Raw genomic sequence first — 13,536 nt, 5'->3', positions numbered from 1 at the left:
CAGGGAATTTGCTCCACAAAAACTATATATTACTACTGGTACTTAATAGGTACCTGAAAACTAGAGGCAAAAACTTGTAATACTCTGGAATAGAAAAAAATATATATGCTCTTCCACTAATCCTAGTTTTCTGTTATCAGAAAGTATTCCAATTTTGCTTTTACTTTTCCAATTGCTTTTACTGATGTAACTTTCATTAACAGAAAAAATGCAAAATAGTAAATCTAATTTTAGTCAGAGGATTACATTCTCAAATTTCTACTCGACATCCTTGGGCTAGCAGCAGCCCAAGCAGTGATTACAAAAATTTATCTATGTTCAGCTTTAAAATACTCTCAGTAAAAAGAACACAGAATAAGAGCTACTGAGCCTGATCACAAGATGTGTTCATCACGGGGATTCAATCTATTGTCCTATCCATTTACATGAGCAATCAAGGGACCTTCTGGGAGAGAATTTCTACTAAGGAAAGAGAGAACTGAGTAAACTCTCTTGGTACAAAAAAAAAAAAAAAAAAAGGCAGTGTATTGTGGTGGTTAGAAAATGGGATTAGGGGTCTTAGGTCAGGTTCCCTAGAAGGGCCTGAGGTGAGCTTTATTAGGGTGTACTCTAAAAAGTGAAGGATAGGATAGGTCAGGAGAAGCAAGAGAGGGGCCCAGATAGAGACTAGTTTCAGTTTGACCCAACAGGAAAGCTCCAGAGCACAAATTGTACCACAGAATTGTCCTTACCTTGAGGCAAGTGATCAGACCTTTGTAACCCTTATAATCTAGTCATTGGTCAAGAGCTACTAGTAGGGACAGGAGGAATCAGTCTTCCAGGAGAGAGTAACTTGCTGAGTTAGCAGCCCACAGTCATATCAGCTGAGGATGGGATGGCCGGCAGGGTAAAGTGGATCCAGTTGCAGCATCATCATCTACTGCAGGGTCCAAATGATCAGGCTTTGAGTCCCACAATGTAGCTATTAGCTATACAGCGCTTGGAAACTATTTAGGCTTTCTGAACTTGGGTTCTTTACCTATAAAACTGGGGAGAATAACACTTACCTCTCAAGGTTGTTTTGAAAACTTTAAAAATATATATATAGTACTTGGGCTGGTACTGATCAAAGTGCTCAATAAATAAATGCTTTTAAAAATGCTAAGTAGCTAGAAGGCAAGAATGATTGAAAGAATAGCATGGTTTCTTTCAAATGAACATGGTGCTTGGCAAAGCTCTACAAGTAAGAAAATATTTTGGGGTGCTCTTCCAACAGAGTATTGCACAATAAAGGTATTCTTGCCTGTTTCTACAAATGTCTGTGTAATCACCAAGTCTCCAGTGACTCAGCAGTAGCACTCAGTGAAAGAGACAAAGTGGTGCAGTGAATGGTGTGATTCTCATGAGAACAACAGCCTTGCCCAAAAGGCACAGAATAGTTGGCAGAAGTTGCAGCATCCAGCAGAAAGGAAATAGAATAGGAAGAAAAAATGGTTGCACCTATGCCATAGCTGACCAAACTTGTTATTCAGGACATAAGAGACACAGGGTGGAGGGGGATGCCTAGCACAAGGCTCAGTAGCAAGGGTGGTGATGGCAAGAGTTAACCAAAGAAGAATAGCACTAGATCCCTAGGGGGCACTGCTCTGTCATATTTATTGATGTAGGACATGGTTGACTAGCTTACAGCCACCGGGTCAGCGAAAACATTTGTGATTGGCAACAACTTCAGTAGGCTTGCCTTCAGCACTATTCTAGGGTCTTAAGATAACATCAGGGAATAAAACACAGATGAATGCTATAGGATCTTACACTCTGGCAGAGAATAAACATAATAAATAAGCAAATAATATATACTGTAGTATGTTAGAAGGTGGTAACTGCTATGGAATAAAAAAAAACATGGAGCAGGGTAAGGCATGTCAGAGGGTGAAGGAGCAGGTTGGAGTATTAAACAGAGTGATCATGTAATGTACAGCATGGAATACAGTTAACAATACTGTATTGTATATTTGAAAGTTGCTAAGAGAGTAGATCAAAATTTCCCATCACAAGAAAAAAAATTGTAACTACATATGTGTGGTGAGGGATATGAACTAAACTTATTGCAGTAATCATTTCTTAACATATATATATGTCATATGTTATACAACTAAAACAAATTTAATATTATATGTCAATTATACCTCAATTTAAAAAATATAGGGCGGTCATAATAGGCCTTAGGGAGAGGGTAAAACTTGAGCAAAGACATAAAGGAAGTGAAAATATTAGCTTAGTAGATATCATGGGAGAGCATTTCAGACAGAAGAAACAGGCACAGCAAAGAAATTTAAGTCAGAAGAGACTAGTGTGTTTAAGAAAAAACACGAGAGGAATAATCAAGGAGGAGAGTGATATGAAATGAGGTCACAAGGGTAAGAGGAAGAAGCAACATGTGTAGCAGGGGATTCAAAGTAGAGGGACAGATTGGGGGATACCTTCAAGATGGTGGAAGAGTAAGACATGGAGATCACCTTCCTCCCCACAAATACACCAGAAATATATCTACGTGTGGAACAGCTCCTACAGGACACCTACTGAATGCTGGCAGAAGACCTCAGACTTCCCAAAAGGCAAGAAACTCCCCCATGTACCTGGGTAGGGCAAAAGAAAAAAGGAAAAACAGAGACAAAGAATAGGGATGGGACCTGCACCTCTGGGAGGGAGCTGTGAAGGAGGAAAGGTTTCCACACACTAGGAAGCCCCTTCGCGGGCGGAGACTGCGGGTGGCGGGGCGTGGGGGAAGCTTCAGAGCCATGGAGGAGAGCTCAGCAACAGGGGTGTGGAGGGCAAAGCAGAGAGATTCCTGCACAGAGGATAGGTGCCGACCAACACTCACCAGCCCAAGAGGCTTTGCTCACCCGCCGGGACAGGCAGGGGCTGGGAGCTGAGGCTCGGGCTTTGGAGGTCCGAGCGCAGGGAGAGGACTGGGGTTGGCTGCGTGAACACAGCCTCAAGCGGGCTAGTGCGCCACAGCTAGCTGGGAGGAGGTCTGGGGAAAAACATGGAGCTGCCTAAGAGGCAAAAGACCATTGCTTGGGGTGCGCAACGAGAGGGGATTCAGAGCACAGCCTTAATGAGCTCCAGAGACATGCACGAGCCGCGGCTACCAGCGCGGACACCCGAGGCAGGCATGAGATGCTAAGGCTGCTGCTGCAGCCACTAAGAAGCCTGTCACTATCTACACCTCCCCTCCCGGGAGCCTGTGCAGCCTGCCACTGCCAGGGTCTCGTGATCCAGGGACAACGTCCCTGGGAGAACACACGGCACACCTCAGGCTCGTGCAATGTCATGCCGGCCTCTGCCACTGCAGGCTTACCCTGCATTCCGTACCCCTCCCTCCCATGGGCCTGAGTAAGCCAGAGCCCCCTAATCAGCTGCTCCTTTAACCCCGTCCTGAGCAAAGAACAGATGCCCTCAGGCAGCCTGCACACAGAGGTGGGGCCAAATCCAAAGCTGAACCCCAGGAGCTAGGTGAACAAAGAAGAGAAAGGGAAATCTCTCCCAGCAGCCTCAGGAGCAGCGGATTAAATCTCCACAATCAAGTTGATGTACCCTGCATCTGTGGAATACCTGAATAGACAACGGGTCATCCTAAAATTGAGTCAGTGGACTTTGGGAACAATGATATATATATTTTTTCCCTTTTTCTCTTTTTGTGAGTGTGTATGTGTATGCTTTTTTGTGTGATTTTTTTCTGTATAGCTTTGCTTTTATCATTTGTCCTAGGGTTCTGTCTGTCTGTTTTTTGGGGTTTTTTTGTCTGTTTTGTTTTTTAGTATAGTTTTTAGTGCTTGTTATAATTGGTGGATTTGTTTTTTGGTTTTGTTGCTCACTTCTTTCTTGCTTGCTATTTTGCTTCCTGTTTTTAAATTACTTTTTAATTTTTTAATAATTATATTTTATTTGTTAAATAAATTTTTAATTAAAAAATTTATTTTAAAATAATTTTTTTAATTTATTAACTAAATTTTATTTATTTTAATAACTTTATTTTCTTTCCTTTTTTTCTCACTTTTCTTCTGAGTCGTGTGGCTGACACGGTCTTGGTACTCTGGCCAGGTGTCAGGCCTGTGCCTCTAAGGTGGAAGAGCCAAGTTCAGGATATTGGTCCACAAGAGACCTACTGGCTCCATGTAATACCAAACGGTAAAATCTAACCAGAGATCTCCATCGAATGCTAAGACTCAGCTCTACTCAACGACCAGCAAGCTACAGTGCTGGACAACCTATGCCAAACAACTAGCAAGACAGGAACACAACCCCACCCATTAGCAGAGAGGCTGCCTAGAATCATAATAAGGTCACAGACACACCAAAACACACCACTGGACGTGGTCCTGCCCACCACAAAGACAAGATCCAGCCTCATCCACCAGAATACAGGCACTACTCCCCTCCACCAGGAAGCCTACACAACCCACTGAACCAACCTTAGCCACTGGGGGCAGACACCGAAAACAACAGGAACAAAGAACCGACAGCCTGTGAAAAGGAGACCCCAAACACAGTAAGTTAAGCAAAATGAGAAGACAGAGAAAAACACAGCAGATGAAGGAGCAAGGTAAAAACCCACCAGACCAAACAAATCTAGGAAATAGGAAGTCTACCTGAAAAAGAATTCAGAGTAATAATAGTAAAGAAGATCCAAAATCTTGGAAATAGAATGGAGAAAATACAAGAAACGTTTAACAAGGACCTAGGAGAACCAAAGAGCAAACAAACAATGATGAACAACACAATAAATGAAATTTAAAATTCTCTAGAAGGAATCAATAGCAGAATAACTGAGGCAGAAGAATGGATAAGTGACCTGGAAGGCAAAATAGTGGAAACAACTATTACAGAGGAGAATAAAGAAAGAAGAATGAAAATAATTGAGAACAGTCTAAGAGACCTCTGGGACAACATTAAATGCACCAACATTCGAATTATAGGGCTCCCAGGAGAAGAGATAAAGAAAGGGACTAAGAAAATATTTGAAGAGATTATAGTTGAAAACTTCCCTAATATGGGAAAGGAAATAGTTAATCAAGTCCAGGAAGTGCAGAGAGTCCCATACAGGATAAAATCAAGGAGAAACACACTGAGACACATATTAATCAAACTATCAAAAATAAAATACAAAGAAAAAATATTAAAAGCAGCAAGGGAAAAACAACAAATAACATACAAGGGAATCCCCATAAGGTTAACAGCTGATCTTTCAGCAGAAACTCTGCAAGCCAGAAGGGAATGGCAGGACATGTTAAAGTGATGAAAGGAAAAAACCTACAACAAAGATTACTCTACCCAGCAAGGATCTCATTCAGATTCGACAGAGAAATTAAATCCTTTACAGACAAGTAAAAACTAAGAGAATTCAGCACCACCAAACCAACTTTACAACAAATGCTAAATGAATTTCTCTAGGCAGAAAACACAAGAGAAGGAAAAGACCTACAATAACAAACCCAAAACAATTAAGAAAATGGTAATAGGAACATACATATCAATAATTACCTTAAATGTAAATGGATTAAATGCTCCAATCAAAAGACATAGACTGGCTGAATGCATATAAAAATATACATATATATATAAAATATATATATATATCCTGTCTACAAGAGACCCACTTCAGACCTAGGGACACATACAGACTGAGAGTGAGGGGATGGAAAAAGATATTCCACGCAAATGGACATCAAAAGAAAGCTGGAGTAGCAATTCACATATGAGACAAAATAGATTTTATAATAAAGACTATTACAAGAGACAAAGAAGGACACTACATAATGATCAAGGGATCAATCCAAGAAGAAGATACAACAATTATAGATATTTATGCACCCAACATAGGAGCCACTCAATACAAAAGGCAAATGCTAACAGCCATAAAAGGGGAAATCGACAGTAGCACAACCATAGTAGGGGACTTTATTAGCCCACTTTCACCAATGCACAGATCATCCGAAATGAAAATAAATATGGAAACACAAGTTTTAAAAGACACATTAGCCAAGATGGACTTAATTGATATTTATAGGACATTCCATCCAAAAACAACAGAATATACTTTCTTCTCAAGTGCTAATGGAACATTCTCCAGGATAGATCATATCTTGGGTCACAAATCAAGCCTTGGTAATTTTAAGAAAATAGAAATCATATCAGGTATATTTTCCAACCACAACCCTATGAGACTAGATATCAATTACAGGAAAATATATGTAAAAAATACAAACACATGGAGGCTAAACAATACTCTACTTAATAACGAAGAGATCACTGAAGAAATCAAACAGGAGATCAAAAAGTACCTAGAAACAAATGACAATGAAAATACGATGACCCAGGGCTTCCCTGGTGGCGCAGTGGTTGAGAGTCTGCCTGCCGATGCAGGGGACGCGGGCTCGTGCCCTGGTCCGGGAAGATCCCACATGCCGCGGAGCGGCTGGGTCCGTGAGCCACGGCCGCTGAGCCTGTGCTTCCGGAGCCTGTACTCCACAACGGGAGAGGCCACAACAGTGAGAGGCCCGTGTACCGCAAAAAACAAACAAACAAAAAACCTGACGACCCAAAACCTATGGGATGAAACAAAAGCAGTTCTAAGGGGGAAGTTTATAGCAATACAATCCTACCTCAAGAAACAAGAAACATCTCAGATAAACAACCTAACCTTACACCTAAAGCAATCAGAGAAAGAAGAACAAAAAAAACCCAAAGTTAGCAGAAAGAAAGAAATCATAATGATCAGATCAGAAATAAATGAAAAAGAAATGAAGGAAACAGCAAAGGTCAATAAAACTAAAAGCTGGTTCTTTGAGAAGATAAACAAAATTGATAAACCATTAGCCAGACTCATCAAGAAAAAAAGGGAGAAGACTCAAATCAATAGAATTAGAAATGAAAAAGGAGAAGTAACAACTGACACTGCAGAAATCCAAAGGATCATGAGAGATTACTACAAGCAACTTTATGCCAATAAAATGGACAACCTGGAAGAAATGAACAAATTCTTAGAAATGCACAACCTTCAGAGACTGAACCAGGAAGAAACAGAAAATATAAACAGACCAATCGCAAGCACTGAAATTGAGACTGTGATTAAAAATCTTCCAATGAACAAAAGCTTAGAACCGGATGGCTTCACAGGAGAATTTTATCAAACATTTAGAGAAGAGCTAACACCTATCCGTCTCAAACTGTTCCAAAATATAGCAGAGGGAGGAACACTCCCAAACTCATTCTATGAGGCCACCATCACCCTGATATCAAAACCAGACAAAGATGTCACAAAGAAAGAAAACTACAGGCCAATATCACGGATGATCATAGATGCAAAAATCCTCAACAAAATACTAGCAAACAGAATCCAAAAGCACATTAAATGGATCATACACCATGGTCAAGTGGGGTTTATCCCAGGAATGAAAGGATTCTTCAATATATGCAAATCAATCAATGTGATACACCATATTAACAAACTGAAGGATAAAAACCATATGATCACCTCAATAGATGAAGAAAAAGCTTTCAACAAAATTCAACAACCATTTATGATAAAAACCCTCCAGAAACTAGGCCTAGAGGGAACTTACCTCAACATAATAAAGGCCATATATGACAAACCCACAGCCAACATCATTCTCAATGGTGAAAAACTGAAACCATTTCCACTAAGATCAGGAACAAGACAAGGTTGCCCTGTCTCACGACTATTATTCACCAGTTTTGGAAGTTTTAGCCACAGCAATCAGAGAAGAAGAAGAAATAAAAGGAATCCAAAAAAGAAGAAGTAAAGCTGTCACTGTTTGCAGATGACATGATACTATACATAGAGAATCCTAAAGACGCTACCAGAAAACTACTAGAGCTAATCAATGAATTTGGTAAAATAGCAGGATACAAAATTAATGCACAGAAATCTCTTGCATTTCTATACACTAATGATGAAAAATATGAAAGAGAAATTAAGGAAACACTCCCATCACCATTGCAACAAAAAGAATGAAATACCTAGGAATAAACCTACCTAAGGAGACAAAACACCTGTATGCAGAAAACTATAAGACACTGATGAAAGAAATTAAAGATGATACCAACAGATGGAGAGATATACCATGTTCTTGGATTGGAAGAATCAATATTGTGAAAATGACTATACTACCCAAAGCAATCTACAGATTCAGTGCAATCCCTATCAAATTACCAATGGCATTTTTTACAGAACTAGAATAAAAAAATCTTAAAATTTGTATGCAGACACAAAAGACCCTCAATAGTCAAAGCAGTCTTGAGGGAAAAAAATGGAGCTGGAGGATTCAGACTCCTCGACTTCAGACTATACTACAAAGCTACAGTAATCAAGACAATATGGTACTGCACAAAAAGAGAAATATAGATCAATGGAATAGGATAGAAAACCCAGAGATAAACCCACACACCTATGGTCAACTAATTTATGACAAAGGAGGCAAGGATATATAATGGAGAAAAGACAGTCTCTTCAATAAGTGGTGCTGGGAAAATTGGACACCTATGTGTAAAAGAATGAAATTAGAACACTCCCTAACACCCTACACAAAAATAAACTCAAAATAGAATCGAGACCTAAATGTAAGACCAGACACTATAAAACTCTAGAGGAACAATAGGGAGAACACTCTTTGACATAAATCACAGCAAGGTCTTTTTTGATCTACCTCCTTGAGTAATGGAAATAAAAACAAAAATAAACAAATGGGACCTAATGAATCCTCAAAGCTTTTGCAAAGCAAAGCAAACGACAAACAAAATGAAAAGACAACCCTCAAAATGGGAGAAATTATTTGCAAACGAATCAACGGACAAAGGATTAATCTCCAAAATATATAAACAGCTCATGCAGCTCAATATTAAAAAAACAAACAACCCAATCCCAAAATGGGCAGAAGACCCAAATAGACCTTTCTCTAAAGAAGACATACAGATGGCCAAGAAGCACATGAAAAGCTGCTCATTCTCTAATTTGCATTATTAGAGAAATGCAAATCAAAACTACAATGAGGTATCACCTCGCACCAGTTAGAATGGGCATCATCAGAAAATCTGCAAACAACAAATGCTGGAGAGGGTGTGGAGAAAAGGGAACCCTCGTGCACTTTTGGTGGGAATGTAAATTGATTCAGCCACTATGGAGAACAGTATGGAGGTTCCTTAAAAAACAAAAAATAGAATTATCACATGACCCAGCATTCCCACTACAAGGCATATACCCAGAGAAAGCCATAATTCAAAAAGACACATGCACCCCAATGTTCATTGCAGCACTATTTACAATAGCCAGGTCATGGAAGCAACCTAAATGCCCATTAACACACAAATGGATAAAGAAGAAATGGTACATATATACAATGGAATATTACTCAGCCATAAAAAGAAATGAATTTGGGTCATTTGTAGAGACATGGATGAAACTAGAGACTGTCATACAGAGTGAAGTAAGTCAGAAAGAGGAAAACAAATATCGTATAATTAATGCATATGTGTGGAACCTAGAAAAATGGTACAGATGAACACGTTTTCAGAGCAGAAATTGAGACACAGATATAGAGAACAAACGTATGGACACCAAGGCGGGAAAGTGGTGGTGGCGGGGGCGGGGGGGGCAGGTGGTGTGATGAATTGGGAGATTGGTATTGACATGTAAACACTAATATGTATAAAATGGATAGCTAATAAGAACCTGCTGTATAAAAAAATAAATAAAATTCAAAAAAAATTATACATGTAATCCACCTTTCCTACTTAGTAGTCTATGGATTATCAAATTTGAAAAAGAATAAAGCAGCTAACATTTTGTAGTTGTATAAAGTTTTCTTTGTAAACATAAAATGTCACTGTATCCTACTCAGAGAGGAAGAAACAAGGACCAGAAAGAAACTTTTAAGTCAAAAGAAAAGAAAGTCTACAAATAACAAATGGTGGAGAGGATGTGGGAAAAAGAGAACCCTACTACACTGCTGGTGGGAATGTAAATTGTTGTTGCCACTATGGAAAACAGTAGGGAAGGGCCTCAAAACACTAAACACAGAACTACCACATGATCCAGCAATTCCACTTCTAGGTATATAGCTGAAGAAAATAAAAAACAAATTCAAAAAGAATTCAAAAATATACATGTACCCCAATGTTCATAGCAGCTTTATTTATAATAGCCAAGATAAGGAGGCAACCTAAATGTCCATCAACAGATGAATGGATAAAGAATTAGTGATATATATATATATATACACACACACATATATAATGTGATATATGTATATTATATATATAATGGAGTACTGAGACATATAAAGAATGAAATTCTGCCATTTGCAACATTATGGATGGACCTAGAGAATATTATACTTAGTGAAATAAGTCAGACAGAGAAAGACAAATACTATCTGCTCTATATTATCACTTATGTGTGAAATTTAAATTTAAAACATAAAACAAATGAATGTATATAACAAAATAGAAACAGACTCACAGATATAGAGAGCAAACTAGTGGTTACCAATGGGGAGAGGGGAGGCGGGAAGGGAGAGATCGGAGTATGGGATTAAGAGGTACAAACTACTACGTATAAAATAAATAAGCAAAAAGGATATATTGCACAGCACAGGGAAATAGAGCCAACATTTTGTAATAACTTTAAATGGAATATAATCTATTAAAATATTGAATCACTGTTATACACTTGAAACGTATAAAGTATTGTAAATCAACCATACTTCAATAAAAAAATTGTGGAAATTTAAAAATTCATGTTGCCTATTAGAACATGAAAAAAATTAATAAGGAAGAAAACGATTTAATTTGATTAAAAGAAACAAAATAAAAGATTAGTTCCAATAGAAAAAATACTTGATATAAATGACAGTGAGATTTTAGTTTCTTTCAAATAATAACAAAGTGTACAATTTATTTCCTGCATAGAGTATACAATTACTCAGGGTAATACAGTTTATAAAACAGAGCCAAAAAATGTGTCAAAATTTCAAGTAACCAATGGAAATAACTTTCATAAAATATGGTACCTCCAAGTCCATTGTTAAGAAAATAAATTAAGGTACATTAAAATGCTCGGTTTTAAAGTTTTAAACCTTTGCCTAGGTGGGAAAATTTGTAATGTAATACTGGTTTTGATTCTTCTGTAAATTTAATTAAAATTTATCCTTAAGTAAAAACATCTATACTTGCTGGTGTCTAAAGCAGTAAGAATGACTTTGCTGTATACCTGAAACTAACACAACATTATAAATCAACTATACTCTAATAAAAATTTTTTTTAAAAAAGGAGTAAGAATGGACAGACCATGTAAACCTGAGTTTAGGTCTCAGATCTCTTTGACACAACCTGGATCTAGTACTCCCAACTGTCATGCAAATGATCACATTTACCTTTGCCTATTTAGCACGGGATTTATGAATAAATCACAAGTATGAAAACACTTAGAATTCTTTGAAATGACTTGACAAATTCAAATTAACTATTTATTAGTAGTAGTTAAATAAGAAAATATAATATCAATAGCAAACATTTATCTGATTTTTAGGTAATACTTTGCCTATTATGAAAAACAATGTGTCATGATGAGAATGTTAGGAAGTTATATGAAAGATCACTCTTACAAGAAGGCAGAATGTGAAACCTGTCTAAGGCTTAGTTTCCATATTGTAGTGGAATGGCTGAGAAGAGGGTGAACTCTGAGGACTGACCACCTGAGTTGACTCCTGATTCTGTTATCTTTTAGTTGTTTGACCTTGGTCAAGTTTTGTAACTTCTCTGTCTGAATTCCTTATTTGTAAAATGCGGATAAACAACAGTACCAATTTGGTAGGGTTTTCATAAGGATGACATGGATTTGTGGCAGTCATTCTTGACTGTCTAACTCAACACCCATTCTCAACCTTCTCTTCTCTTCTCTTGCTCCACTATAAAGTTTGAAAAAGTGTAAAACTTGCTTTCCCAATCTCCCTTTCAAATTGGGGTGCTAGGTGACAGTGCAAGCAAAGGAGACAAAAGCAGAATACTGTTGGAGCTTCTAGGAAAGCTTTGCCTTGCCTGACAAAAGGAGACAGATTTAGCTGGGATAAAAGGGGAGAGATGTAGCTGAGACCATCCTTTCCTTCCTTCTTTTTTCCTTCAACACAAACATGCTGCTTGGTGTTGGGAGAGACATCTTACAAATAGGAGAACAAAGTCAAGGGAATGGGATGCTGTCAGAAACCACTATGTCACTGAACAAATGCCAGTTGCCAGAAGCCTTTTAATATGAAAAAGTGAACTGTAAGTTTTTAGCTGACTGATACTGAATATTGTTACTTGCAGCTATAACTATTCCTAACTGATTCAGAGTTAATACATGTGGAATGCTTGGAATAGTTCTTAGCCATGATTAATGCTTAATAAATTTTAGCTATAAGTATTTTTTTCTAGTTGATCATGTGTTGTATGTCATCAATTTTATATTCATTAATGTGTGATATGTATTTGTGTGGTTTATGTATCTTGTCTTATAGTTTCAACATAGAGTTGTAATATTATTTAAATAGTATTTAAAATTCACTGTAGTTTAAATACATGATAATGGTACATGGTACCATAAATACATGGTCATTTCTTGGAGCAATTAATCTGTCTAAATGCCCATTTTTTTGCTGTCTTCTTTAATTCAAGAGCCCATTATATCTGTTGAGCTTTTCTTGTTATTCATTAATATGTTATTAACTTAAAAGTTTTGGAAAAGATGCTCTGGAATTTCATCATTTGCTCCCTTTTATCTATTGTTTTAGAACTTCTGTTTTTTTGCAACATTTTCAGAATAAAAATGTTGAGGCACTTATGAGCTTCTGCTATTTCCTAGCAGCATACAACTGTAATGTTCTGTTGGAAGTAAGGGCTAACTACTCTTAAGGCACTTTCTTCCACCATGCCTATCTGAAATGCAGTAGATTTATGGATATGCATTAAAAATCTAGAAAGAAAAAATAAAATTAAGAGGACAATAAAAAAAACTACAAGTTCTAAAATTTACTTTACAAGTTAAGTAAATGAGTAAATTTCCTAGTTAATGCAAAGAAAAAACAGATATCAAGTCAAAGAAACTAATCATTTCCAGGAAACAAATCATTCAATTGTGAACCTGTACCCAACTCTATGTAACAGCCCATTTTAGAGTTTATTAGCACTCCCTATATTATGAAGAATAAACCAACACTCTTGATTTCAGTTACCCCCCTCCCTGCCAAACACACATCCACATACACACACACATCCCTGCTTTTCCACACATTTTCTTTCACTGGAGTAAATTCAGCCACCATTTACCCAGTTTTTCAGGCTTAAAACTTGGATGTCATCCCTGACCCCCTCTTTCCTTCTCATCTCACTTCCCATCTATTAGCAGTTTTTATCTGCTAACTCTAAAAAACATATATACCCTGACTCTGGCATCTAGCCACCTTCAAAGATAACTGCTCTTGACCTACCCTTCTATGATC

The sequence above is a fragment of the Phocoena phocoena genome, chromosome 9 (assembly GCF_963924675.1).
Source record: "Phocoena phocoena chromosome 9, mPhoPho1.1, whole genome shotgun sequence".
Classification (NCBI taxonomy): Eukaryota; Metazoa; Chordata; class Mammalia; order Artiodactyla; family Phocoenidae; genus Phocoena; species Phocoena phocoena.
The sequence above is the reverse complement of the archived record's forward strand: the minus strand, read 5'-3'. Positions refer to the sequence as shown.